Source organism: Panthera uncia, chromosome A2 (assembly GCF_023721935.1).
Source record: "Panthera uncia isolate 11264 chromosome A2, Puncia_PCG_1.0, whole genome shotgun sequence".
Lineage (NCBI taxonomy): Eukaryota > Metazoa > Chordata > Mammalia > Carnivora > Felidae > Panthera > Panthera uncia.
The window spans coordinates 125069048-125083918 of NC_064816.1; the positions used below are offsets into that span (position 1 = coordinate 125069048).

Genomic DNA, 14871 nt, shown 5'->3' on the forward strand with positions numbered 1-14871 from the left:
CACCATCAGGTATGCATGCATGTGTTTGTGTGTGTGTCTTCCCCACTGATCTGAAAACCATCAATTTGCTTTTTCTAGTGCCTACCATGTAGGTGCCCATTAAATGGAGCAAGAGGAAGCTCTACCTTACCTTTTATTAAAAAAAAAAAACAAACACTACTATATTCAGAGAAAATGTGTCAAGTGAATATACTATAGCATAGATTCTATTACCTGAAAGTTATCATTACCTGCCTCCCATTATGATAAATAAACTTCAGTGTTACCTTAAAGAAACCTCTTCTACTGGTCTGTTTTTCATTTTTTCAAAATGTTCAGTATTATTCTTGAGCACAGTGACAGAATGCAATCTCCAGACTGAAAGTCTAAATGTATTCCATTTATCATGAGTATTGTATTTAGCAACTTGAATTCTTTTTTATGCAGATATAATCCATCAATTATCTCATATTTATCAGAGTTCATTATAAAGGATTTTTTTTCTCTTTTAAAAAATATGAAGCACAAGAGAAGAAACCTTATGCTATTATGTGAGCAAATTAGCTGTCAAAAGCAACTTTTAAAAGGCTTACCAAATAGCATCCTACCCTTTAGAAAGGAGCTTCCAAGGTAAAGAGTTTAATCAAAGTAACTTCTACATGATACCTATGTTTCAATAATCTACAGACTGCAACTATGACCTGAAAAGACCCCATCTAATGAAAATGCAAGAATTTATCTGCTTATTTTCTTACTCATGGCATTTTTTGTTCAGTCCTCTGGAAAGAAACAATTGGATTCTGCTGATGTTATGCATACAAAAGAGGCATCTCTAAAAGGTGCACTTATCCCTCTTGAAAATGCCCTACCCAAATTTTCTGTGCAAAACCTACCTCCAAAAAAAAAAAAAAAAAATGGACCTACCGTATAGCAAGTTGCTCAAAGTTTACAAGTCACCCTTAACCTCTCTCTCTCTCTCTCTCTCTCTCTCTCTGGCCACATCTAATCAATTGGCCAAAACTGTGTATTCTATTCCTGTATTCTATTCCTGTATCTATAGATCTTTCCCATCTATCCACTGACTTATTCCCCACTTTTACCCTGGTGTAGCCAGTATCATCTCATGCTTGGATCACAACAATAGCCTCTCAACCAGATACTCCTTTTCTACTTTTGCCCCTGCTTCTGTCTATTTTCCACAGGGCAGACAGAGCAATCATTCTAAAACAAACATGATGAGGTTAAAACTCTCCAATTACTTCTACATTGTTTAGAACAAAATCTAAAAGCATTAATGCAGTTTCCAGAAACCTCCAAAACAAACAAAAAAAAAAACAAAACAAAAAAAACAGCCTCTACTCTCTCTCTTCAGGCTCATGTAGTGTAAACTCTCCCCCGACCATGCTGGCCTTCTGCCACACTTCTCTCTATCCTACCTTAGGATTTCTGTTTATGCTGACAACCCTATACAATCCCCACTTTACTTTTTCTAGCAAAGTTCTCATTCTTCGGATCTCAGCTTAAATGTCATGTCTACCATAAACTTTCCCTGACTCCCCAGAATAAATTAAATTGAAACTCTACTCTCCCAAGTCACTGCACACTGCCCCTTTAGTGTGGTTAATCACATTGAAATTATTCGTTCATTGTACATCTACCTCACTAGTTAAGAACCGGAACCACTACCTCTTGTTCACCACTATAATCTTGAAGCCTCGTACAGTGCTTAACATGTAGTAAGAGTCCCAAACAAACCACTGCCTGGATGATACGTATGCAATTGCAAAAATGTTGATATGCTAATAGAAATGGGAAGTGAACAAAAGTAGAAAGGGGCCAGCCAAGCTCACTGTAATGTTGGGCCTGGGCTTGAACCCATTGAGGAGCTCTGATCTTCTCAACAGTGCTCACTTAGCCCTCCTCTTTGTGCCCACATACCCCAGAATCCAGAACCAATCCTGGCCACTGGCAGAAAAAAGATAAAGATCTGCTACTCAGTTTCCGATTTGCTCGGCAATCCTTTTGCACATTCTAAATAATCTAGCCCAGCTTTGCAGTAGTCAAGCTTCCATACAGTTATCCTGTAACCATTTCTCTTCCTCTCCAGCTATCCTCCAAGATTTCAGCCTGTGTTTCAGCCCAATTCCCCAGTAAGTGCTTTTCTGCCTCAAAATCCAGGATAACTCGGAATCCCAACTAAATAAAGATGAAATCCAGGCTAGCCCTTTAAGACTGTTCCCAACTACAGCCACCAGCCTGAATCTTGAAAGGTAGCCTTCTCTCCACAAAAGCATCTACCTGCCCCAAAGGGACATTTTGCAGAATCAATGCAAGCTTTCCACAAGAGTTACACTGCTAGCCCTTATCCCCACAGACTCATCTCTTAAATTCAAAGTTACCAAAGGAATATTTGTTATAAAACTCATATCTTGATTTTTCTCCAAGATTTGTATTCCTGGCTTTTCTTCTTATGGCCTGTGGGATATTCTTAATCTCTGCTCTTCTATCCATTCATTCAGACACTTACGGGGAATCTATTGGGTGTCAAATACAATGCTAGACCTTAAGGAAACAATCATAAATAATAAATAACTTTTCCTGGTGAACAGATCACTAAGATTATAGTACATCTAAGAATATAATACACCATAATACACTAAGAATATAATACAAGTATGTATTTAGATGCTCTGAGGGTCTAGAGAGCAGCTAACTGATCTACAGGCCTTCCCAGAGGAGGTAATAATGGAACCTTGATGGATGATCAGAAATTATGTTTTGAATAAAAACATTACAAACAGAAGGAACACCTTGAGCGAAGTCCAGAATCATAACATATCGGAAAACTCATAGTGAAATAAAATTAGCTCAGCACTACTGGCATATAAGCTATGAAGCCCCAAGTTAGTGGGAATTTGGGCTACAGGGGAAAAAAAAAACAGGAGTAAGATCACAGATAGCCTTTTTAAATTTGTCACACTAAGGAGAGTGCACTTTGTTCTCATGGCAAATGACACCTATGGAGAAGACTAGTCTAGTCAGATATAAACTTTAATAGATACTTCTAGAGGATAGTGTGGAGAAGAGATTCAAGGGCACAAGACTGGGGACAGGCACAGAGGGGTCACAGTAGTCATCTAAGAGATAACAAGGCTTCCTTCCACCAGCACAAAGACAGTAGGAATGGAGGAGAAGAAATGCATGTGAGAAATTGGAACTCACAGCCTGACAAGGAAGATCTGGAAAACTAAATGTAATAAAAAGTGATATACTTAAGTTAAAGGAAATGCTAGGAGAACAGAGAACAATTATTTTATCATGGGAAGTGGGGTCATGATGAACAGGGCAGATAAGCTTCTGTTTTGAGGTTACATAGAGTTCACGTACACTTTTGCAGGACGTCAGAGGTTCGGGGCATTTATTCCACCCAATTAGGGAGAACTTCCTGAGGAAGCTGGATCTTGGATCTGAAGGGCTCTTAAGCTCTGGATGTACCTCCAAGACTGGGGGAATATCATGCCCCAAACTTCGAAAGTGGATGGAACATTCTGAGAACTAATAATTATGCCTGGATGGAGCACAGGAGGCATAATGGGACAGAGTGAAAAGGGACCAAAAGTAGGTGTGATCTAACGCTAGAAGGGTGAGTATACCTGAGTCATCAGCTTGACGTGCAACAGGCTCTGCTTGGCTTTGAGGAGCACATATATATTGTTTCTTGACATTTTTGAAAAATAATAACCTAACATTTCCTCAGCCAACACATAATTTTGAATGTCTTTCCATGGGAGGAAAATGTGCTTGTCTAACTTTTCTTTTATTTACTCTGGCAATACCACCCCAAATCATTACTTGCACCGGACTTTTTTTTTTTTTAATTTTTTTTAACGTTTATTCATTTTTGAGACAGAGAGAGAGACAGAGCATGAATGGGGGAAGGTCAGAGAGAGAGAGGAAGACACAGAATCTGAAACAGGCTCCAGGCTCTGAGCGGTCAGCACAGAGCCCGACGCGGGGCTCAAACTCACGGACCGCGAGATAATGACCTGAGCCGAAGTCAGACCCCCAACCGACTGAGCCACCCAGGCACCCCTGCACCTGACTTTTAACTACACCTGTTTTTTTCCTCAGAAAACAAAACAAAAAAAAAATAGCCAAAGTCAAAAACACAATATAGCAGGGAGCTCTAAGCAGTCAAGTCAGTGAGAACAGCTCAGCAATTCCTACAAGAAAAATTTACAAATCTCTGATCTGGTACGGTAGCCTTTTAAAAAGCAAAAAGTCATCATTACATAACATAAAACATTAAAAATTCCATTAAAAGGAAGGTGAAAATGAGTCTAAGTAAGATGCACTCATACAAAGAATTTTTAACAGTAACTGAAGAGAACCTTAATTATTTTACTTACTTTACTTGAACCTCTCTAAAAACTTTATTGCCAGTAATTTGGGCTGATGAATGTAGTCAATAAAGAAGAGCCTTGATTTTAACACTCCTCCCTCAAAGCTTGTCCCTCTTGTGGTTTTCCAATGGGCTATTGTTAGATTCATTTACAGTAAAATAATTACCAGCTCCCTAAGCAAGACACATAGCAGGTTATCTATTGTCCCTTAGAGGACTGTTGGACTATTCTTAACAAGCATTCTAAATTACAATAGCAGCTTTATTGCAATTAACAAACAGACGCGAATCACCAATCCAGTTATATCTCAAAAGAGAGAAGGGTTTTCTGAAGTAGACTGCTGTGGTTGTTTTCTGAACAACTGTTTTGCAACCTTAAATTCAAAAACCAGTCTTGAAGCAAATAGGCACATGTCCCAGGAGCACGGAATACAGAGAGAAAAGCTTTTCTTGCCATTCCCAACAGAAAGAGTAACAGTTTAGTGGTTTAAAGAATTGAGAGAGTGCTGACATGAAAAGACGCCTGCATTCCCCATCAGTACTTACAACACTCACACACTAGCATTGACAGCCCTGTCTGTGGGACATCCCGCAGTCCTGGGTCCCAAAGCAGTAGCCACAAGGCATGACTCTGACCTTCCATTTACACGGACATTCTAATGTTGAGATGTGTCAAAAATTAAACCTGGCAAGTTTCCAGCTTATTTGAATTTCTTCATGTTTTTAAAAAATGCAATTGCACTCTGCATATTCACTGGAATCCCAGAGAACATGTGTTCACAGGGACTCGGGCTTCAGGTCATGGCCTGTAAGTCAATAAGCTCTAAGTGCCCACTAACGTGGGGGGAGACCTCAAATCAGATATGGATGTGGCCCAAATGACACTTTCTATGCAAATAACACTCATATAAACAGTAACACTAACAGTAAAACACTCTTACATAAATATAATTGGAAAGACAAACTCAAGTATTTCTGAAGGAAACCAGTTTGTTACAAAGGTAGTTTATGTTCTAGATTGAATTCCTAACAGCTTTGGACCAAGATTATCATTCCCCACTAGGATAGCTCCACTTCAGCTATATCCTGTAACTGCCCCTCACTCCAGAAACAGTTATGGGAGAGTTGGCAGGAAAAGCAAGTAATTGTATTAAAGTTTTAATAATAAAAATTCCACACTTTTAACACATCAGATAGAGCTTACTTGGACGCGTGTGTGTGTGTGTGTGTGTGTGTGTGTGTGTGTGTGTGTATTGTGCCCATGAGTTACTTACAACGCACACTAAGGTTTAGCATATGTATGTATTTTGCAATTCTTCCCAACCTTTTCTTCCCTAGGGCATATAGACTAAATTGTGGCCTTTGAACATGAGTAAATATGCAAACAGGAGTAAATATGAAACAGGAGTAGATATGGAAACCTGCTTGTGCAGCTGGAAGTAACTGACCTGAAGGTCCAACCCCTCTTTAAGCCTTCATTTCTCCCACCACAACCACTGTCTTTATAAAATGACACTTTTATATTGTTAAAAATTCCATCAGAACTGATGATTTTAAAAATAAAATTAACACCTGAAATCCCACAGCTCAGAGATAACCATGGTGAATGCTTCAGTAAACATTATTCCATTTATGTCTTTAGGCACAGATATAGACATATGAGTTACACACATCAAGCATGAAATCTGTAATAATGTATAACTTATACATATTTGTATGAAATTGCCAACTGAATACTTTTTACTTTTTAAGCTAGGAATTTGAAGATGAGGAAGGAAAACCTAATGAAGCATAGTCGTTTATTTATAACATATTTTATGATTTTCTAGTTCGTATTCATTGTACTATACTGCCTTTCTCACATACACCAATGATCTAGTTTTTGATGACCAAAACCACTTCCCTAGAATCTAGGTCTAACTTGTATCCAGCAATGAGACTCAAGACTCTAGCTCCAGTCCAAATTTCAGATCCAAAATAATCATTTTTGACAGTTTCTGGGGCACTGAAAAAAATTTTGATGAGAGTGAAATGTTTTTCCTAATCATTACAGGATGAAACATGGAGGAGGGTGCCTGGCTGGCTCAGTTGGTAGACAGTATGCATGTAACTCTTCATCTCGGGGTCATGAGTTCAAGCCCTACATTGGGCATGGAGCCCACTCTTTAAAACTTAATTATTTTTTTTTCAAAAAAAGAAATGAAACATGGAGAAGGAAACTTGAACTATATCTGAATAATCAACAAAAGGCAAGGCACAGAAGTTGTCTATATGGGGCAAGTCTCCTATGCTATTTTTATAATCATAGGCATTCAAAATTTTTTTTATTTGACTTTACTGGTGGAAGAGAACAAATCTTTTAGAATAAGAGCTATTTTAGGGGGGCCTGGGTGTCTCAGTCAAAGTATCCGACTTTGGCTCAGGTCATGATCTCGCGGTTGGTGAGTCTGAGCCCTGCATGGGGCTCTGATGACAGCTCAGCTTCAGATTCTGTGTCTCCCTCTCTCTCTGCCCCTTCCTCCCCCCGCCCCCCTCTCAAATGGAATAAATGTTAAAAAAATTTTTTTTCAAAGAATTAAGAGTTATTTTATGCAAGTGGTCAGAATGGAACCAGACTTTGAAAATTGGCTAATATTTACAAAATATCAGAATAGGAGCAAAACTGGTCCTAAGCATGGTCTTGGCAAATGTAGTGATCTGAATGGTGACCTCTGCAAACAATAAAATCATATGCCCATGTCCCAATACTAAGAAACTGTAAATGTGACCTTATTTGGAAGAAAAATCTTTGTAATTAAGAAGCTTGAAGGGGCGCCTGGGTGGCTCAGTCGGTTAAGCGTCCTACTTCACTCAGGACACGATCTCGCGGTCCGTGAGTTCAAACCCCGCGTTGGGCTCTGGGCTGATGGCTCAGAGCCTGGAGCCTGCTTCCGATTCTGTGTCTCCCTCTCTCTCTGCCCCTTCCCCGTTCATGCTCTGTCTCTCTCTGTCTCAAAAATAAATAAAACGTTAAAAAAAAAAAAAAAAGAAGCTTGAGAGCATCTGGAATTAAAACAGACCCTAAATTCAAAGACAGGTCATTTGAAGAAAAGGGGAAGCAATCAGGAACACAAGAGGGTGGCCATGTGAGGAAGGAGGTAGTCACTGGAGTGCTCCTTCTATAAGCCAAAGAAGGCCAAAGACCCAAATTCTCCCTCATGGCCTCTGGGCAGAACTAATCCTGCTGATACCTTAATTTCAGGCTTCCAGCCTCCAGCATTGTGAGAGAATAAATGTCTATTATTTTAAGTCATTCTGTTTGTCACAGTTTGTCAAAACAGCCCTAAGAAATGAATACACTAATCATATATTGGGCACTTACTATGGCCAAGTGTTTTCCAAACACTTTAGATGGATTAATTCATTGAATCCTAAAAACAATGCTATGAGTTAGAAATATTATTGTCTCCATTTTATAGATGAGGAAACCGTAGTACAAAGAGTGTATGAGGTGAGATCACACAGAAAGGGACAAAGTCAACACCGGAACCCTGAAAGTCTGACACCACAGCATGTGCTTTTAACTACTATATTATACTCTCTTTTACCAGAAGAACAAAGTGTACCTTGGGTATAAAGGGAAATAAGCAGACATATAAAAAGGTCAGTTTACAGGGACCTTGAAAAGAAGACAAAAGATTTTCTCCATGACACAGCAACAAATGGGTTAGTTTTTAATGTATTGCCAAGTGCATTGGTTCAACCTTCAACATATATCTTGAATCTGCCTGCTTTAACCCACCTTTAAATAACACTGTTCCAGAATAAGCTACCAACATCACTAACCTAGAACAAATATCAACCTCCTATGTAGTAGCAAAGTTTTACTCTTGCCCTTTTGAACCATTCTCCACACAAGCCTCATTTCCCTTTTAAAAACAAGTCATCTCACTTATCTTAAAATCACCAATGACTTCCCAGTGGTCATAGAATAAAATCCAAAGCAAGGTCCTCCATGATCTGGCTTCCTCTTCAACATCATCTCATATCATCACTCTCATCCTTCATTATGCTCCATCAATAATGGGCTCCTTTCTGTTTTACAAACACATCAAGCCCTTATCTGTCTCTGGGCCTTGGTAATTATTGTTTCCTCTGCAAGAAGTCCTTTCTTTCCCATTCCTGTGTGGCTAGCCCATCCTCACCCTCCAGATTCCAGCTCACATGGCATCTCCCAAGAGAGGTCTTCACTCAGCACCTGCCTCAGGTGCTGTCCTGATGTCACTCCATCATGTATTTATTATTGTCATAGCACTTACCACAATGTAAGAATCTCATTTATTTACTTATTTACTATCTACTGTAACAAAGAGCAGAATGTCCAAGAGGGCAGGGAACTTGTATAGCTTTTGTGCCACTAAAACACAGCACCCAAAACAGTGACTGGCACATAACAAACACCAGCAAACATTTATCATAAGCATTGAGGAAATTGCATGATGGACTAGGATTCTAAGAAACTTGGTCTGTGTAGCAGAGTATAGGATGGCTTCCAAAAAGGCACAAACTAGAGAAATACACAGATTAGGAGGCTATTAGTGCAAACTAGTGGTGAATGTTTGAGAGCCTGGATAAGAACCACATAGGCAAAAACAGCAAAGAAAGACTGAAATACAGAGACCTCTAGGAGATAAAGGCAAAAAAATTTGGTGACCCATTAAATACACAGGATACAGGAATAGTAATGTTGAAAGTCAAGAATTTTCCCAAGCCTTAGAGCTCAGGTTCATGAATACTTCCATACCATTTAGTCTACACTTCATAATTTCATTTTTGGTCTATCCAACAGTAACCAAACATAAACTAAGAACCAGCAGAGATACTCAGGAGGCTTATTAAACTTCACAGAAGTTTCACCCAGTGCAACTAATGTGAGAAGCATCATTGTTACCAAAACCAAACAACAACAATGCAAAACCTATTATATCCATGTTTACCAGAAAGAATGCTAGACTGAACAGCCGTAAAAGTACATTATACGTAAGAATCAAATACATCAGGGTACTCTGCTGCAAATCACAGATAGAAATTGATGTCAAATGGCACTAAAACCAAACAAAAACCAAACAAACTTGATTTCAAAAGGTTATAAGGCAGGTAAGTCATGGCAGGTAAGTCAATGATCCTCTGAACATGACAGGGCACTGGTTTTTCTCCTGAAAGGAGACCACAGGAATGATGGACAGCTGCGGTTGTTTTTACAGGCACCATAATGCTATTTAACTGTAACAATTAATGCATCATAATTATTTTAAGTTATTTGATGTTATTTTGATCATTTTAATGACTTCCAGTGCTCCACCAAAATTTTCAGTATCCAAAACGATCTCTAAAATAAAAAAAATAAATAAAAATATTTAACATTAAAAAAAATTTTTAAAGAAAAAGGGGGGCACCACGGTGACTCAGTCGGTTGAGGGATCAACTTCGGCTCAGGTCAGTATCACACAGCTCATGATCTCAAGCCCCACGACGGGCTCTGTGCTGACAGCTTGGAGCCTGGAGCCTGGAGCCTGCTTTGGATTCTGTGTCTCCCTCTCTCTCTGCCCCTAACCCACTCGCATTATGTCTCTGTCATTCTCAAAAATAAATAAACATTAAAAAAATTGTTTAAAGAAAAAATATTTGAGAATCGCTGATCTGCAATATTTTAAGCATCATACTAAGTACTATGCAAATATAAATGATTAGGTTGCAGTCTCATAAGGCTTATAAAACTCATCACCTCTTAAGGAAAAGAAACACATACACAAACAATTTATAGAAAGAGACATATGGATCAACTTCTGGTATGATAGCATGAGGAGCTCCACTAATCGGTTTAAAACTAGGAAAAAAAACTGGCAGAATTATTAAAAACTGGTGAAATTATCTTTAAAATTTTAAAGCTTCTTCAAATGGTCCTAATGGCAAATAGCAAATGAAAAAAAAACCATCTATTCAAGAAAATCTATGGAAATCGTCCAAGAAAGGCAAAACGGTAACATTTGTACCAACACCGCTCCCTCTCTTTCTGCTCCTAGTTCAGAGATAAACAGTGAAATTTTACAATGATAAAAGGGTCAATTCATCAGGAAGATATAACAATTATAAGCAAATATGCAGGAAGTAACAATTCACTGAAATATATGAAGCATAAACTTACAGAATTAAAAGGAGAAAGATAATTCTGCAATATTTTAATACTCTACTTTCAATAATGGATAGAATATCTAGACAGAAGACCAAGGAAATAGAAGACTTGAATGATACTATAAACCAACTAACCCAAGAGACATCTAAAGAACACCCCACCAAACAAATGAATATATATTATTTTTAAGCACAAAATGGAACATTCTCAGAACAGACTATATGGTAGGGATAGAAAAGACAGAAATAATACAATCTATTTTCTGCAACAAAAATGGAATGGGATTAAAAATTAATAACAGGTACAGTTTGGGAAACTTATGAATGTGTTTAATTCTTCTTTTAATGCTCCATCAAAATTTTCAGTATTCAAAACGGTCTCTAAAATAAAAAAAACCCAGCAGAGATACTCAGGAGGCTTACTAAACGTCACAGAAGTTTCACCCTGTACGACTAATGCAAGAAGCATCATTTTTGCCAAAACCAAACAACAACATAAAACCTATTATATCCATGTTTACCAGAAAGAATGCTGGACTGAACAGCTATAAAAATGCATTATATGTTAGAATCAAATACATCAGGGTACTCTTCTGCAAATCACAGATACATACTCCTTGCTATGGACTGAATGCTTGTGTTCCCCAAGCAAAATTCATACTTTGAACTCCTAACTCCCAAAGTGATGGTATTAGGAGGTGGGATTTTTGGCAGGTAATTAAGTCATGAAGGTGGAGACTTCATGAATGGGATTAGTTCCCTTTTAAGAACATAAGCTGCTCCCTCTCTTTGTTCTTGAAAATGTGAAAATATGAGAAGTTGGACATTAGCACATCCGGAAGAGAACTCTCACCAGAACCCAATCATTCTGGCACCCTGACCCTGGACTTCCAGACTCCAGAACCATGAGAACTTTGTGTTGTTGATAAGCCACCAAGTTTATGGTATTTTCTTATAGCAGCCCAAACTGACTAAGACACTCCTAAATAGCCAATGGGTCAAAGAAAAAAATCAAAAGGAAAATCAGAAAAAAAAAAATCTGGTAAATGACAGAAAGGAAGCCAACAAGGAAATAAAAGATCATATAGAGAGTAAAAACTAATTCTATCTAGGAAAACCAGAAAGTTCTGCAGTGGAAGCAACATCTGAGGTAGGTCTTAAAAGATGAGTATGAATTTACCTGAAGACAGGTAGAAAGAGAATAAAGCAAAAATTTAAAATAATAATAATAAAATAATAATAATAATAATAATAATAATAATAAAAGTAGCTTACCAAAGCAGGCAGGTATTGAGGTAGATAATACATTCTGCAATAATAAGCACATCAAAGTGACTGGAGTGTAGGGCATGTTTCAGGGGCATGCAATGGAGAAAGATGATCCTGGAAAGGGTGGTTAGGACCCAGAGGTCAATGAGCAAGCACACTATTCCATGGAGCATGGACTCTATTTTGGGCAACAGGACATCATTAACCTTTGTAAAAAGGTTGTGTTTTATATCACATTCTATCTCACAGCATTCGTGTGTATTACCATTTTTTTCTCCAATATATAATACAAGTTTTTCAAGTCAGATAAAATATCCTGTACTTCCTCTGGCTCCACCACAGTTAGTGGTGCAATGCTGGGAACACTGAAGCAATTTAATAAAACAATTACTTTTTTACTGCACCAACAGTACAAAATTCCTAGAGATGTTTTGACCATAAACCAACAAGCATTTCTTTTATTTTTTAATTCATTCAGTCTTGTTGGCTACCCAATATAACTGAACAAATTATAACTGAATTGTGCTTCCTTACTCTTTAATGCCACTAGGAAAGAAATCTTAATGTCCTCTTTTCATTCTTCTAAGTAGCAATTTTTAAAGTGACAATGCTTAACAGGAAATGAGACCAATTAAGCACCAGATCTTTGTTACTGTGGTTTATATCCACAAGAAGGTAAAAGCCATCTGCATCTAAAGACCATAATAAAATGTGCAGCACAGCAATGTGACAAATATATTTTTATTGTAACTGTTCTAAAGAAAAATTGTAATGAAATAAAAGCACCATGATTTAGAAACCTACCAGCAAATTTAATCTGAAAGCATAGATCCTTACCACCATTCACTATGAAAAGAGTATCTCCCACTTCTAAGAAATTAAAAAGACTCACATGGGATTAGGTACTACAGTAAACATATAAAAGGACAGTGGAGTAGCAGAGAACATCTGGCTGAGGTGATAAAGCCAAAAACATTATCTGACTCAATCATCTTTGTTTCATAATTTCCACAAGCAAGCTTAAGAGCTTGAAAACAAAAGCAGAGAAAGCAGGTGGGCAGAGGCAGTCTAGGGTTGAGAGGAATACAGGAAAAGTCAAAGAGAACCTTCAAAGATGCTATTAAAGGCAGTTATGATGGCTTATGGTTGTGGTGGAATTCAAGGTTTTGGTGGAGACAACCAGAGTAAGAAATTGAGAAGAAAGGCTGTAGTCCACTGAAAGGAAACTTGAAAGGAAATTCCAGGTTCTTGGAAGAAGGAGCTTGGAGTGGGGCGAACTGGAATGACAAAGACGACATTACCCTAGGGTACCATGAGTAAAGAGAAAATAAAGATAATACCACCAAGAATGCCTGTGACCTGTGGCATTAAGAATGCCACAAACAAGGAAGGTAGCAGGCCTCGAGAGGAAGAAGAAACCTGAATGAGGAGCTGCCATCCAGGACAGAGGGAAAATGCCCAGAAGGACAGCAAACACTGGGGACATGGCTGGGAGAATGGGAATTAGGAAACAAATGCCTATGGAGACCTGTTATCTTAAGAGAAATTGTTAAATAATTTTGTAGAACAATGCTCTGGAAATCATATGAGTAGGAAAAAAAGTATGACAGACTCCTCCTCTATTTTTATAAGAATAAGTGGGAGTAAGAGAATTATCCACGATAGAGTCTGGAGAGAAGTAGTCAAGGGCAAATGTCAGAAGTGTACGTCAATTATTAAAGAAGTTGAGTAGATTCCTCCTTTATGTATTTAGAGACTGTAGCCATCTTTACTAAATTGGCAGTGCTCTAGCTAAGACTACTAAAGAGGTACCTGAGGGGTGGGGGGACATTTATTCTACAACTAGAATTCAAGTTAAGCTAGCTTCAACAAGATGGTGTAATCTAGATCAATGCTTTTCGTATTTTAATGTTCATAGAAACCACCAGGGGATCTTGTTAAAATTTAAATTCTGCCTCAAGAGATCAGGGCTTAGACCTGAAAGTGTGTATTTCTAACAAGCTCCCAGGTGATACTTAGGTAATGGTATGCAAACCACTAACAGTAACGAGGACCTAGATTTCAGGACCTTCAAAATATGTGATGGGTGTGTGCCTTTAAGGAATGTTTCTCAAACTCTAGAGTCCGTGTAAATCACTTTGGAATTTTGTTAAAATGCAGATATGGTTCAGCAGATCTCAGGTGGGGCCAAATATTCCACATTTCTCAACATCCCAGGTGTAAAGATACTGCTGGTTCATAGACTATATGTTGATCAGTAGGGAATTATAGAGCATACATACAATTAAACCCTAGTTTTGCCTAACATGATTCATGCTGTCAGGATATACTTTCTATTATCCAAAATCAATTGGATAAAGCAATACAGACAGAGGTTTCTCCTGACATTTTTCAAAAAATCAAAATGTTTGCAATAAAATAATAATAATAATAATAATAATAATATAACCACAAAATAAAATTGTCTAATTATATATTGCCAGGGGGAGATATCATCCTAAAATAATCTCAGCCATAGGGCTCCCAGACATTGCCTACCTTTGTAAAAATATCAAGAGAGCACTAAGTGTCCCACTATCAGTGAGGATTAGAGCCAGGAACGATTTGCAGAAACCAAGTGTAGGAATTATTTTAAGAATTTGCAAACAATCCCTGCTTTCTAGCTAACTGTCTAATTCCCACAATTATACAAGAATTTCTTCTGATTTGCAAAATAAGTGAAGGCAAAAGACAGAACCAGAATATTAAATAAATTTGCATCTAGTTTTATGATGAGTATATAAGAAAAATTCAAAAAATAACTAGTAATACATTTTCCTATTCATAAATGTCATACACAACCATAGCTACCTAAGCACACATAACCTCAGGAGGGAAAGACCTGACTTCCATAAGGAAACATGATATCTGACCAACCTATTTGAATTTCTGAAAGGGGTGCCCATAGACAGAGAAACATCTGGTCAAGTTTAACTCTAACAAGATGTTTTAAATCAAGTTAATATGGGATAGGAAGTCTTTAGAACATCCAACTAAGTGAGGGCTTTGCC

At 37.8% G+C, this 14871-nt stretch overlaps 1 protein-coding gene and 1 long non-coding RNA gene across 11 annotated transcripts in view; both read right to left on the reverse strand.

The window, feature by feature from the left end:
- LOC125930873 (uncharacterized) overlaps window positions 1–12941 on the reverse strand; it is a 60384-nt gene extending 47443 nt beyond the window's left edge. Inside the window, exon 1 of the long non-coding RNA XR_007460280.1 lies at window positions 11828–12941. This is a non-coding gene — a long non-coding RNA (uncharacterized LOC125930873). The remainder of the gene's footprint in view (window positions 1–11827) is intronic.
- IMMP2L (inner mitochondrial membrane peptidase subunit 2) overlaps window positions 1–14871 on the reverse strand; it is an 879044-nt gene that overhangs the window by 595352 nt on the left and 268821 nt on the right. The window lies entirely within an intron of this gene.